Source organism: Falco biarmicus, chromosome 2 (assembly GCF_023638135.1).
Source record: "Falco biarmicus isolate bFalBia1 chromosome 2, bFalBia1.pri, whole genome shotgun sequence".
NCBI classification, from domain to species: Eukaryota; Metazoa; Chordata; class Aves; order Falconiformes; family Falconidae; genus Falco; species Falco biarmicus.
Genome location: NC_079289.1, coordinates 5,458,639 through 5,473,846, shown reverse-complemented (window position 1 = coordinate 5,473,846; position 15,208 = coordinate 5,458,639). Strand labels below are relative to the sequence as shown.

Here is a 15,208-nt window from a genome sequence, read left to right as displayed (position 1 = left end):
TATTGAATTCAGCCACTGACTCTGTTTTGTCACTGTTTTCCTTTGATTTTATGCTGATACACAGTGTTTAGCTTTGGTTCACAGTGAAGCCAAAGAGAAGGTCGCTTGGGAGGGAAATACAATTGAGTCCCTGTTCTGGGACCACTCTTTTGTGAATAGAGTGTGTAGCAGTTGCCCCTAAAACAGATTGTTTCTAGCAAGTCACGTACCTGTCTGCTGGCCCTAATGAAACCCAAACTCAGGGGAAACCAGTAGCCCTCACGCACCATGATCACTCATCGCAGAAATGGGTGGAGAGAAAAGAAACCCATGCAGCAGAATGACATTAAGCTGAGAGATAAAAGGCAGTCTTCAAAATAAAAGGACCAGCTTGAAAGATGGTTTAGAAACAGAAAATTCTTCACATGACGCTTTAAGACAACATAAGCTCCTTTTTGTTTCCTGGCTATTTCTGCCTGTTCCTGGTCAAGAACGTCACAGCTAATAATTGTGTCAGAAAACCTTCCTGTCTGAAAATGATCTCTTCCTAATGGATAGATGATTCCATATGGTTTCATATGTCATAGATGGAGGGAGAACATATTGGACGACTGGCCACAGCTGGCAGTTCGTGTTAGTGCCATATGGATAAATGTGCGAGCTCTACTGCATTGTGTATTCAAGTAAACCATTTATCTAAACAGGTGCTGACCCACTGGGAATGCATTTTTATGGTCAAACTTGCAGCATGCATTCATACGAATCCCTCTGTTCTCCCCTCCTTTTTCTGCAGTGCAAACACGAGTTACTTGGATATCATTTGCCTCCATTCTGTGTTGCACATCAACGTCCATAAAAGCACACCTGGGCAGCCCTTTTGTAAACGAGACCATAATTTGGCTCTCTGAACTGTATGGATATTAGAAGACCAGTCTCCAAAATCCTCTTTGGGAACCAGCCTGTAATATTCACTTCCAATAGACATTGCTATATCATATTCAGGAGATTAAAATCACCCCATTTATGAGGCTGTATAAATACAGAATCAGACTTTCCACCTCCTTGAGCTACTGTACTCTGTCCCTAGTTCCAGATGAAATTTTTGCACTTCTTTTCTCTTCATGCCATAATTGCCTCTTTGTCTAAACATGCTTCATTTTGGAATTCCTCTCACTTGCATTCCTAATATGTGCAGTTCAAGGTACTTGCTGACTGATTTATGCTGGGCTTGTGTAGCTCCTTTGGAAATGGAACAGAGCACATTCCATCCATCTGCGTAATAAAACCAGCCAGTGCAGGGTGGGAGCACTCAAACCGCAGCAGAAATAATCTTCACCTAAATTTTGACTCAGTTATCTGTCTCTCCATCAACTCTTCTGATCAGCTGGGGTACTAAAATCATGCCTAGGGAGCAAACCTTCATGAAAAAAGGTTTCTTATTATGCTGTTTATTCTAGAGCTCTGTGTCACAGCCAGCACCAAATACGGGGGTGAGGGAAAATGCCTCATCTGCATTGCTGAGCAAGGATTTTGTTAAGATCGCAGCCCTGTTAATTTGGTCCTAACGTTCAGAAAGTTGTAATATCAATTATACTCTCTGGGCTCCTTATAGAATCACAGACCTTTAAAAGTCATCTAGTCCAACCACCTGCCATAAGCAGAGACACCTTCCACTAGACCAGGTTGCTCAGAGCCCCATCTAGCCTGGCTTTGAATGTTCCCAGGGATGGGGCATCTACCACCTCTCTGGGCAACCTGTGTCAGTGTCTCACCACCGTCAGCATAAAATATTTCTTCTTTCTATCTAATGTATATCTCCCCTCTTTCAGTTTAAAACCATTACCTCTTGTCCTATTGCCACAGGCCCTACTAAAAGGTCTGTCCCCATCTTTCTTATAAGCCCCCTTTAAGTACCGGAAGGCCACAGTAAGGTCTCTCCTTCATCTCCTCCCACCCGCTTTACAGGCAGAGTAACTCACTCGCCTTTATCACAGGAGGAAACATTTTATATGAATTAGATCCATTTGGGGTTAAACCAATCTACAGTCCAAAGCTCAGATAAGTAATTTTATTAATATGATATGAGTTGTATTGCCCATTCACAACTGTACCAACCCCATGGCATGCAAAGGGACAGAGAGCTAGTTTGGGTAGGAAAATCAGGAATTCTGCAGTGGTTGGAGGAATAAGCCTGGCAGTCACCCCATGCTTTTTTCTGCTCAGCAGTTTCATGTAACTAATAGTTCACCTGTGGCTCCTTGAGAAGTGAGAAAACAGAATGAGCCTCAACCCACCAGAAAGAGGATGGTGACACTAATTCTTATCTCACATCATCTACCTACCTGTAGCCACATGCAACGTGCATGTTCCCTTGCTTCAGTTTATTTGTGCTCATATATTCTAAACATTAGTTAAGCTTTCATAGCGTAACAGTAATCAGGCAGCTTAAATAGCAAGTTCTCAGCTGTGTTTGGTGCATACTGTGCTGTGGGAGATTTAAAAGAAAATCAGAAAGTGCATGACGGAGATTAAGATGATTCTGAATTGCTGTTTATAAGACTGAGTCCCCTTTGTGCCTCTTATCTGCTGTTTGAAGTACCGTTACTTAAGCTCAGCGTTGGGGGCTGGGGCGGGGGGATGCGGGGAGGAGAATCTTTCTGAGAGGATGTGAGAAGCCATTTCAAAAGACGATGACACTCCAGTAAATAAAGCACAAAAGTTTCAGGTCAGCACTGAAATGGTGGATGAGATGGAGTTGCACCCGAAAGAAAACTTGTTCATCCAGGAGGCTTTCAAATCTCGTTGCTGAGATAAAGAAGATCAAAGTGTTTAAACACGTTGATCCACTACTGAGGAAAATTTAGTGCTGGCAACAGAGAGCAGCTGCAGTATAGCTGGCGTGTCTAAACTCACAGCAGGGGACTAATTGCTCGTATGGATATAGGTTTGCCTGACAAAACCAGGTCTGAAGGAACGTCATTCTCATTCACAGAATGATGGAGATCTATTGGTAAGCAGTAAAATGCCAATCTAAAGTACACAGCATCGTCAGGAGGGATGGAGCTGCTGGGAGCAGAGCTGCAGCACGGGTGAGGGGGGTGCATGAGGATTCTCTGCTTTTATTCAGCTTCTATTGTGCAGGGAAAGATCCCATCAATTTGCTCAAGATGATAGCATTAGCTTCAAGCCTGCCTTGAGATGTATTAAATAATGAAATGAGGAAGAGTAGCTCAAAGTCAAACCTTAATGCTATTTGTACAACATATTGTCCTAGGGAAGTAGCCTGGAGAGGGGGGCTGTGGCCACCAGAGAATTCCAAATTTTATATAAAAACTGAAATGTTATCTTTATACAAACTATTAACTGGGAAGGGCGTGGAGAATATTGAGGCTGGTTATAAAAAAATAATCCAGTCAACTATTCCTGGTACAATCACAGCTGTAAAGTTACTTATGGCAAGTCTGGTGGAGAGGCTGTTCCGGCATCTCATTAAACAGGTTCCTTCTTGCAGTCCCAGCACTCGACAGAGGGTGTGTTCTGGTTTTATTAAGGGATTGAGCAGAAAGAAGGTCTGAAGCAAGGGTTAGTGATAGGGCTTTTCCCATGACACACAAGTTATTTCTGGCAGAGGTAGGAACTGAACGGTATTTTTGCATTTGGCTGTGAATACTGAGACGTTTGAGTTCTTCTGTGTAGCTAATACTTGAATGCCCATTTTCTTCGCATTCCAAGGGAAATAAATAAATAAATAAATAAATACTGCAATTCTGATCCACAGCATCTTCTTCATTGAAGTATAGCACTTAGTGTCATTGTATGTACTCAGCAAAAAGCAAAGGCGGCTCAGCCACCCCAGTCTTTCCAGTTGAGAAGGACAGACATTTTGCCTCTGGGAGGAAATTAAATACTCCTGTGCTGAGTCATTACAGTACAGTACAACATGGCAATCCAGCTCCAGATGTTCAGCCCGTATTTGGAGTTTGTAGTTCTGGTAACAGCAAAGGTCACAGTGTGTGTATATGTATGTGTATGTATACCTACATACATACATTTGTGTGCGCATGTGCAGCCACATAAATGAAGTGTATGCTTTGACCCTTTTTAATACCACCTCATTCCTGGGGCTTTCCAGAAGTATCTAAATCACTCATTCTGGGATTCCAGGATAGGCAACCAACGGAGGGAGAGAAGGGCATTCAGAGGCCACAGACCTCTCCTGTCACCACAAATGAAAACCTTTTCAAAGCTCTGCCCTTGATTGCTCCTTTCAGTGGGGATCCTCGTTAAAGCCATTCAAATGCCAATATGTCACCTAAATGCAGGAGGTAAATTCTTCCATGGTTTCTAGAAAGAGCATCACAGCATGCCTACATTTGCCTCAGCATGATGGCCAGCAGGACAGGCTGCTAAGCATGTAGCAATGGGGTAGACATAGCATGTGGTGGGCTGCAAAGAAAGAGTACAGTTATGAATGTATTCTCTGATGGATTAAAAGTTTGAGTCATTCGGGATGTCCTAGGACATTCAATGTGGCCTCTCTTTGCTGGTTTGGAAAGGGGCAGGTCTTTCTTAAGTATTGTGTCAAACCTGCCAGCCCAGAAGATGCCTCAGATAGGTGATGGCATCTCTCAGGGTCAGAAGCACCCTTGGAGAAGTACTGCCCATTCCTCTTTGGACCTGTCCTGTGTTGGGCTGTAATCACATTGAGCTGGAGGAGAAAGGCTGTGGCACAGGCACAGGGGACGGTACATGGAGTCCCTATGTGGCCCACCTTGAGTGCCCCTCTTTCTCAGCAGTGTCCCCCAGCAGTGTTACACCCCCTAGGAAGTCAGGAGACAATGCTGAGGAGCACATCCTCCTAACCCAGAAGCACTGAGCTTCAAGGAACAGTGTCCTTGGCCTCTGTTGACCTAGTACTGGTCACACCAATGCAACAGCCAGCTGATTTACACCAGTAAATCAATTACAAATTAAGGAATGGGTGCAGCAGCCTGTATCAGGCACAATGTGCCCCCAGGCAGTGCAGAACTATCTCGCCCAATCTACCTGTTGGTCCAGCAGCTATGTAACATTTTAAATTCTGAGAAAATAGCTTTTAAAAAGATGTTAAAAGATTATTTAATATCCATTTCACGTACCATTAATTTGTTACAACAGTTATACCAGGAGCTTTTGCTTTGTACATCTCGTTAATCACTGGTGTCTCACATTTTTTTATGCTTATTCTACTTTTAAGACATTTGCAAACACAAATATTCCAGTGGAGTTTTTGTGGACAATGTGTCATCTGTGGCAAATGGGATAAAAGCATTGCAAGGAATTGTAATTTTTCTCAACATTTTCAAGTCAGAGTATGTCAAAGCTGAGGTGTACAAATAACCTACAAAATGACCAGATAGCATGTATAAGGAGGTATGCAGGAGTGTTTATAGTCTACAAGAAACTTGAGCTCCACATAGGTTAGCCCACAATTGCCAGCCTGTATTAGGGTCAAGTTTTCCATCCATGAGATCAATAGCTGTGCTCCTGTGAACTTCTCAATGTCAGCTTACCTACCCATTGGCGAAAAAAGCAGGGGCAGAAATTACCCTTCGTTGCAGAGCATTTGAAGGGGTCTGGATTAAAGATCGGCACTGGATAAAGCAAAAGATTATTGTCTCCATTTAACAGCTTTAACGAAAAGTGTATTGACTGTGAGATTATGTTTTATTGTCGGTCAAGTCAATGATGAAAGACCTGAAGCCATTACAGGACAACAATTGAGCAACAATTATAGAAACATCTGTTGTGAACTGGGAAACATACTGTGATACTTTTCTAGGCCATACAGAAATTCTTTCTTCTACAGGGACATTTTTAATAGCCAGTTAAAATAGGCAAGGAGAACTGGTTTTACTTATGAAATGAACCCAACAGAAAAAATATTTTTTCCCACAGAAAAAGGAGTAGCTGAAAAAATGATCCAGTAGCCAAAGACGACATTTTATTTTTCACAGTAGACCAGAAAAATATTTATCTTGGAGATGTTATTGCACAAAAGATGTATTTTAATGCTTTGAATATAGTGATATGGATTATGATAATTTCAAAGCAAATTTTGTGGTAAGAGCCAGAGAAAGGTTTTACACATGCAGGAAGGCTGCTTTCTAAACTGCTTTGCAAGCCTTGATCAGATGGGTATGTTAATTTTAAATTAGGCAACTAATTCACTACAAAAAAGAAGCTGTTGCATTTCTGTACAATCACTTAGCCCACCTGAAATCTAAGTTTAATGAATCAAATTCCCACAACAGAAGCAACTCAATTAAGGTCGCTACACTTCAGGCTGATGAAAATGCCCTGTTCTTTGTTCCAGTTGGCCAAAATTGGATATTTTGTCCTCAGCTTCTCCTGTTTTGCTAAAATAAGTTATTTAACAGTTCATTATCATGGCCAACTGTAACGTTTTGAACAGTGTCATTACTGAAATGCTGCTCAGCCTTCGTCAAGGCAACATTATAGTTATTGGCTGGAGGGGTAGGTATTCACTTGTACTGAGAAAATATAGTTTGGGCTGAGATTCTTTGTTAATTTATGCAACTAAAAACTAGGCATCTAAGCAAGTCTAGGTTAATAACTCTTTAAAGTCTAATATGCACATGTCTAAAGTCAGCTGAGAGAAATCTGTGATTACCAAAGCATATACAAGCAAATAAGACTTACATATGGCACAATTAAAAGTAGAACATGAAAGCTAACTTTTTGCACAAAGCATATCTCGTGATCTTGCAACAAGTGAGGAAGGAGAGCTTGGTATACAAAGAGCACAGGACAGTAATTCTTTGATGAATGTTAAAATGTAATTCTGCTGAAGCTCGACAGGACCCATTCTACATCCTTTACTTGTGGAACCATTTCCCAGAAATCCAGTTTTTCACCTGAAATTATTACACACTGAGAAAATTATCTTAATTCTGAGAAGCCTCCACTGTGTAACCTTTTCCAACCTGCTCTACAGACTGCTTAAAAAACAGCCTCACCCTTCTTCAAAGAACCCCCAAAAAAACAGCAAACAGAAAATACCGTGAAATGGCCCCTACAACAATTGGAACAGATTGGGATGCGCAAAAGACTCACTCTGCTGGGAGCTAGCTGTCCTGGTTGATGGGGTTCAAAATTGAGTTGATATGTGGGCTAAAAAGAAGAGGTGCTTAGGGGAAGAACAGCTCTCCAGGCTTAACTGCTTTTGTAGTTCCTCCCCAAGGGTGGCTCAGACTGCACTCTCCATCCTCCCTCTAATGGTCCTCCCTTGTTTCCTTTTTATCCAAAAGAGGGATGGATAACAAGCCTTAACTCTTCCCCAACTGACTCAGTGTCTGGGGATGATGGTCCCTTCAGGCAAACCTTGCCACCTGTTATGGGTTGGTTATGAAGGACCTCCTCCCAGATTTCTAAGCTCTGCCTTCCCCATGTGTTTGCCACCACGGGCTGATTGTGTGGATGACAATTGTGATGATAATTATACTAATTTGTTTTTTCTTATGACAATCTGTGAGCATATATGATAATGAAACATAAGGCCAAAACCAATGAGTATTTCTACATGGAGTGTCAATTTGGTGTAAAAAGGAAAACCTGTGCAGGTCTGGAGCGTGCCTATAGAATCACAGAATCATTTAATATGGAAAAGACCTTTAAGATCATTGAGCCCAACTGTTAACCCAGGACTGCCAAGTCTACCACTAAACCACGTCCCTCAGTGCCTTATCTATGTGTCTTTTAAACACCTCCAGGGATGGTGACTCCACCACCTCCCTGGGCAGCCTGTTCCACTTCTTGACAGCCTTTCAGGGAAGGAATTTTTCCTAATACCCAATCTAAACCTCCCCTGGTGCAACTTGAGGCCATTTCTTCTTGTCCTGTCACTTGTAACTTGGGAGAAGAGACTGACCCCACCTTGCTACAACCTCCTGTCAGGTAGCTGTAGAGAGCGAGAAGATTATGGTGGTGGTTTGGCTTCAGTCATTGCAAAGGAATATGCTTACAGAAAGATGTTCTTTGATTCTGCTGAACCCAACGAGATTCTCTTCTGCTTTCATTTGCTGCCTTTTGGAACATGCCTGTGATCTCTGGAATATATCAGCCATGCCTTCCTGTTCTCCATGGGGGAACAAAATAATGAGAGGTTGTCCTGTGAGCAGGGCTTCAATTGGGAGGATGATTTTCAGCTCATTTCCGCATGCGCTGTCTCCGCTTCCCACCTCACTCTACTTAGCTGCTGTGTTAGACAGCAAACCCCCAGCCATCGCTTACAGCAGAGGGTGATAATGGAAAAAGAGATGGAGAGAAGTGTGCTGCAGTGACCGGTTTATATATGTATGCATTTATTTAATCCTGGTCATGAGTAAGTGTCTCCAACTTATCAGACTGTCCTCATTTGGCCACGGTATTTTGAAGGAACACCTGACTTCAGGGACATAGTGAAGCTCTACTAACTCCAGCAAGACTTAAACTTATGCTTAATGGTAAACGTCTGCTAAAAGCATTATTTGGGGATGGAGGGGACCACAGAACATGGCGAACTGCTTTGCAGGATCCTCAGTTCAGGCCCAGAGGTGGGGACTAAAGTATTGCTTGCCACAAATGCACAGTTAGTCTGAACATCCATGGTGAGGGCACATTCATGATCTACCTCCTTCACTCAGCCTCCCAGCAGCAACCAGGCCATCTACCACCATTTCTTGTGCTGTTGAGGATGGCACTAATTACTGCCATCTCAGGGGTGGTGTTTGCTTGCAAAGTGGGCACTGTCATTAGGAATTCAATTGGTACCACAGTAATTCAGAGGCATCCCACCTACTGTGAGTTAATCAAGGAGGGACCACAGCAGCAGGCTAGCCAGGAAAAGCTCTGCTATTTCTAGGGCTGAGCACTGCTTTGACCCTTCAATTGCTTTTGGAATATATAATACATTTGGAAATAACATATCCGAAAAGGCCCCAAGCAAGTAAACCCCAAAACAATCCAACCATCAAAAATCTGGATTAAAGACCACAGGTGGCAAAAATTGTTCTCTCCTTCTGTGTGGTCCCTAATGCAGGTGCCTTATTTTCACAACACTTACAATGAAAACATTTTCTTTTTGGATGCTCTTTAGGGCACAATGTAATGCATCAAAATAAATCATTGCGTCATACGCCTGTTGCGAATAAAAGCTGATGCACCAAATGTCAAGGTTGCTCACTTTGATTAATCAATGAATATTGCCAATTTTTCTAACAGTGTTGAGGGAAAAAATGGTAGTGAAGGAGGAAATATTGAATCATTACAAAGACATAAATATATAAGATATTGATATGATAAGTTTATATAGATTTAGAGATGATATTTTTTTCAAGTAAGGCAAAATCTCCCTTGGATCTGTGATTTGGTAAAGAAACTGTACACCATTTCCCACATCCCCCCACCCCCCCACCCCATTTTCACTTATTAAATGAATTCAGTAATCTTCATATTGAAAAAGCATTCATTTAAACTGCTGTGGAGAAAACTTCTGATCAAATCAAGAGCATTAGCTTCAAGGCCACCCTTCTTCCTCTGAGACAGGAAGTATCTGTGTGATAAATTAACTATGGGTGAATGCTAAGTCTTTAATGAGAAGAAACATGCTCTGTTGCATTCAGCCTTTCATGTGAAAGCTGTTTGGGACCTTACTGAAAAGAATGTGTTAATCAAGAGAAAAGCATAATTACTGTCTTGTCAACAGACACAAATGGGAAAGCCTGGTGCAAATGAGGTTGAAATTAACTCCAAAAAACAGACAAAAAAAGAGTTTTTCTATAAGGTTTTCAGAGAGCTTGCTTTACACTGCACAGTGATTTATGACAATTGGAATCTCACTATTTCTGCAATTAATATTACTGGATGCTTCCTATTCAGAGGAATGTTAATCATAATAATGCAAATTAAAGTATTATTGCAGCTATGCCTCAGAGTTCATATTTCATATTGAGCCAAAGGTTCAATATCCAGCATCCTTCTCAATGGAGCATTTGCATTGTATGGATAGATGAATGTGCACCAAAGGTAAAATAACTGAATTAATATAAACCAGAATAATATGTCTGGAGCACAGCTTCCCATTTTCCCATTTTGCTGTAAGGTCCTGATTGTTCAGGCTTTTTAAACCAATAATAAATTATTGCAATGCACTGCTAATTACACCTCACTGAAGTTGTGTACAGTATAAATTGCACTGGCAGTGGACTTAGATTAAGTTTCTTATGCTTATTTTTAGCAAGTCGAAGGCAATTCATTTCCAGCTATGCCGTGTTTAAAAGTTTAGAGTGAAAAGCCTGTAATTACTTCCTAATAGGATGAGAATATTGGTGACAAATATTTTGTCCTACACATCTTTTTGCAATGAATACATCAATGAGAAAGGCAAAAGCAACAACACATATTAATTTTGACATGTGTTTAAAAAATATAATGCATATTTATAAATTTTGCTCCTGCAAATATTTTCTACATTTGTCTTCTTCATGTTTTTACCTCCCTTTATGCTCCCATAGATCATATCTTAGCTCATGATTAGCTTTTTGTGACTGCTGAAGCTCCTGAAAATATTTGGTCCCTTTCCTTTTTCCTTCTTTTTCTTTCCTTTTTGTTGTTGTTGTTGTTGTTGTTTGTTTTTTGTTTTATTTTTCCCCCCCTATGAGTTTTGATTGGTGAGGGGGGTGGGAGAGAAGAGGGGATGATTGTCTTCTTTTTCTTTAATTCTGCTGGATCAAAAACTTGAAGTTTTTGAGACTATTTCAAAGCTGATTCAGAAACATCAGTATTTTATTTCAGAAAACAAACAACCCATGTAAAGTAAGTCCATACTACAAATGCTTTTCCTAATCCTTTTCTCTGTAGCAGAAAGTTGGTTTTTATTTTCATCCAAAATGAATGTTACTACTGCATTAAAACTGTTTATCAGGAGGTGACAGTAGAGGAAGTTGTGCATGCAGACCAGGTGAGACCCTACATTTGAGGGAAAAAAAGAGTGCAGTCATAGAGCAGTGACTAGAGCTTAAATGTCCATCCCATAGTGTTACTGTCCTCTTGAGAGGAAATTAAGGAAGTCCTTAGGTGGGGGACACATTTTAAGCTTTACAGATCTAGGTTTAAATTCAGGACAAACTTCCTGTATAACATCACGGAAATCACTGTGGACCAGGTCCTCCAAAATCCCTCACCACCCTGCTGAGTGAGCAGGAGGTACCCAAATAACTTTCAGGACCAGATCCAAATGGTATTGCTGTATGTCTTATTCTATAGCCTGTGGTCTGGATTAAGCAGTTATGTGCTCTGGGTGCCTGATGCTCACTTTCTGGCATCGCTTTACATCTACTTGGGCTTGGTCTTTCAAAATGGCATTCAGGTCATGACATAGATACGTACATACTGACATATAAGCATAGATTTTTTTGTTTTAAAGAGAAGAAATCACCTTGATGGTGCATTTGATGGGTTATCTCAGAGATACACAGGCAGGCAGGGCACTGTAACTTCCAGAAGAGAGGTGCAAATGCACAAGCAACTGTAACTTTTCAATTTGTAACCATGACTGCTAAAAGAGCAGAGCTGACCACCTCCTTATTCTCTCTATGCTGGAGCCTATTCACAAAAGTGGAAATAATAGCACTTCCCTACCTTGACAAGCAGTTTAAAAATACATATATTAAAAATCAGGAGAAGTATAGATGCTATGGTAGTGGGGGACCGTAAGTTTACCAGAGTCCTGAGAAAGGAGAATGAACAATTTATTCTCACATCCTCCTCATTTCCAGATCTCCCAGAAAAGCATTCTGGTGAGCGATAGCCTCTTCTGCTTTTGTTTTCCCTCTCATTGAAGTGAACACCAGTGAGAGAGGAGACTCACAAAATTAATTCAGATTGGCTTAGATAAGGACCCTGTGATGTTGATTAAAAACCATCCACAGGGCCATTAGCAAAGTGAGATAATAAATGAAAATGCATTGAATTGCATGAGTTTTCCAGTGGGGGAACATCAGGGAGCAGTCTTGAGTCCAGTCTTCTTTAAACATCTTCATTCATTAGCCAAAAGACAGGAAAAGAGTACATGTTAATTAAAATCACAGATGATCCAAATTGGGAGGCACTGCATAAATCAGTGAAGATAGAGAGATTAGAAACCTTAGGCAGGAAATGACAAAATGAGATGCAGCCTCGAAAAATGCATGTGGGGGAGAAATAATCTGTACAAGGACGCAATCAGCAGAAAGGAGGGTTGTTCAAGAAGCAGAATAATTGGGAGGAAGCCAAAGGATGTGGACCATGGAGTAAAGGGCAACCTAGCAGAGAAGATATTTAAAGGTGACCTTTGCACCTTTTCAGTGGACAGCTTGGATTCAAAATTAATTTACAATTGGCAGGATTAAAAGGTCAGTGTAGTTTTGGACCATATATGCAGAAACAAGTTGCCAAGAAATTATGTGGAAGCCCACCTCTATAATAGCATGTTATCACATCATTCAGGCTTCTTAATTTTAGTGTTTTCCAATTCTGTAAGACCTTGTAGACCAGAATGCATGTAAAATAGATGCATATCAAGCAAAATGGGTAGCCTAGGAAAGTTGCTGGCCCTGGCAAAGTTGTCTTTCAATGAAACTACACACACCGAGTTGCTGTGGTCTCTTCTCCACCTCCCCAGACCCTATGGGACTTTGTCTCCCTGAGACGAGAAAAGGAGCTAAGAGGAGGGGCTTGAGGCTAATCAGCTAATGAGAGGTGCAAGAGAAGAGGAGCCCCAGTGCTGTACTACACTTCCTTTGAACCTCCTGCTTGTGGTGTGACAGGTTTGTCACACATGAATCATCACTTTTAAACTGAGGCTCTTCCACCACAAGCAGCTCAGATAAGACAAAATTTACTGATGTGAGTGGAAACAACAAGAAGCATCTGTGTAAGATCTCAGTCGTTTCGCTCTAACAAAGGTATAAGATTTAAGGAAGGAAATACTTGGGATACCACATAAATAAAAAGATTTTTTTCACCCGAGGACTGCAAAATCACACAATGAAAGGAACAACTACCATGTTAATTGGAAACCTTTGAAACTACAATAGAGCAACTGGTAAATTACTCTTTTGGCAAAGGGATGGATATTTGCACAGTTAGCCATGGACAGGCATTTAAATCTAAGAGCTGTACAGGAAGCCTTAGATTGTATTTAACAAACACATTTATTTCCAGGAGATGATTAAGCATACCTTAGTACAGTGCTGATGTGATATTATACTAGGAACCACATACGTATAGATAACTGTTTTATGTGCCCTGTCTAACTGTTATAATTTGTTTTTAAATCATTTAGGGTAGCAAATAAGTTAAAAATCACTAAATAAAACACTGATTTGTGTGTGTGTGTGTGTGTGTCTTTTTGCAGGTAGACTGAGAGTAACACATGTCCAGATTAAAACTGTATCCTACAAGAAGTATTTGATGGATTATTCCTAGACATTTCTAAGAAGGTAAATACAAAAAGTGAGTACTAATTCCAGTACCTGGGGTGTTTTAATTATGTTTTGTTGTTTAAAATCAAATTACGATAGTTGTAATGTTTCTTGTGTGGATTTCTCTAATCAGTTATGAAGAATTTCCCTAATTTCTTTAGAACATGTCTATTATTGATCTGTGTTTATTTTTGTTATCTGACAATTGTAATTTGCATTACAGTCCCAGTCAAGGACTCATTTTCCCTGTGGCAGGCACTCCAGAAACATAGACATTCTCTGCATGAAATTATTTACATCTAAGTACAAATCAAGAAGCCATGGATAGTGACAGACAGATGGAGACCCACAGATGTAATAAAGAACTGCTGGTCAGTATGACAGGCAAGGCGAATAGAGCATCTGCAGCCTAGCCCTTGTCAGTGCTTTCTAGATATTGCTGCAGTGAAAGGAAGAGAATAGAAAGGTTATTTTATAGATATTTATGGAGAGTAGCATGGAAGAAAATACAAAAGCAGTCATTTGAAAATCCAGCACATGGACTGAGGAAAATGGTTGTGTGGGTTGACTGGATGCGGACAGCCTAGTTTTGATATAAATGCTGAAGGGAAATCAATGGTATATGTGGGAAAAGGGCCTTTGCATCCAGGGAATATCATCAGAGCAAATTAACATCTGTGAACAATGAGAAAAAGGGATTCTGCAGTAATTAAGATGTTCAATGATAAAGTCTGAGATAAGAGATTCACCTAGACGGCTAGATAGAGAGGAAAGACATCTTCAGTGTGTTGCACAGAACAGATCTGCAAGACTGTGATTTAACTGGGAAGTGGCATCTGGGAGAGGAGCATGAGTTGAATCTGATATCAAGGTTATAGGCATGTGACAGGATGGTGGCATTGTCCACAGTGAAAGAGAAGGAAGGTTGCTTGGAGATCATAGCTGGGACTCCTCAAATGGAAGGAAAGCAAAGCTGAGACAACTGAGTACACAGACCAGGAAAGGGTAGAGAAGTAGAACCATGAATCAAAGAATCAGAGATTATTTGAGGATGGCAGGGTCTACTGGAAATCATCTAGTCCAACCACCTGCTCAAAGCAAGCTTTCCTAAAGAAGGTTGCTCAGTGCTGTGTCCAGCTGAGTTTTTAGTAACTCGGTGAGTGAGGCCTCCATAACCTCTCTGGGGAACTTGTTCCAATGTTTGACCATGCTCAGTGCAAATAAGGTTTTACTAACGTTCAAATGGAATTTCCCATATTTTGGGTTGTGTCCATTGCCTCTTGTCCTGTCACTATGTTCCACTAAGAAACATCTGGCTCCATCTTTTTTACACTACCCATCAGGTTTTATGCACACTAACAAAACTCCCAACTCTCTCACCCTCTCCTCATATTAGAGATATTCCAGTCCCTTAAGGAGTATCACAGCCGTTCACACAACTTGCTCCAGTATGTCCATGTCTCTCTTGTACTGGGGAGCCTGGAAAGGTACCCAGCACCTGGATGTGTCCCAGCAGGGCTGAGTACGGAGGAAGGATCACCTCCCTCAACCTGCTGGCAATGTAGCTCAGGAGGCAATTAACCTTTTGCCTTGCTCATTGCTCGCTCATGGTCAACATGGCATCTACCAGGACCCCTACTGGGTCCTTTTCTGCCAAGCTGCTTTCCAGCCAGTTATCCCCAGCCTGTGGTGGTGCCTGGGGTTATTCCTTCCCAGGGGCAGGATTT

The 15,208-nt window shown here is 41.1% G+C and overlaps 1 long non-coding RNA gene across 1 annotated transcript in view; it reads left to right on the top strand.

The window, feature by feature from the left end:
* Window positions 1-13,512, top strand: part of LOC130145046 (uncharacterized) — a 197,074-nt gene extending 183,562 nt beyond the window's left edge. Inside the window, exon 3 of the long non-coding RNA XR_008820353.1 lies at window positions 13,415-13,512. This is a non-coding gene — a long non-coding RNA (uncharacterized LOC130145046). The remainder of the gene's footprint in view (window positions 1-13,414) is intronic.
* Window positions 13,513-15,208: the final 1,696 nt, after the last annotated feature.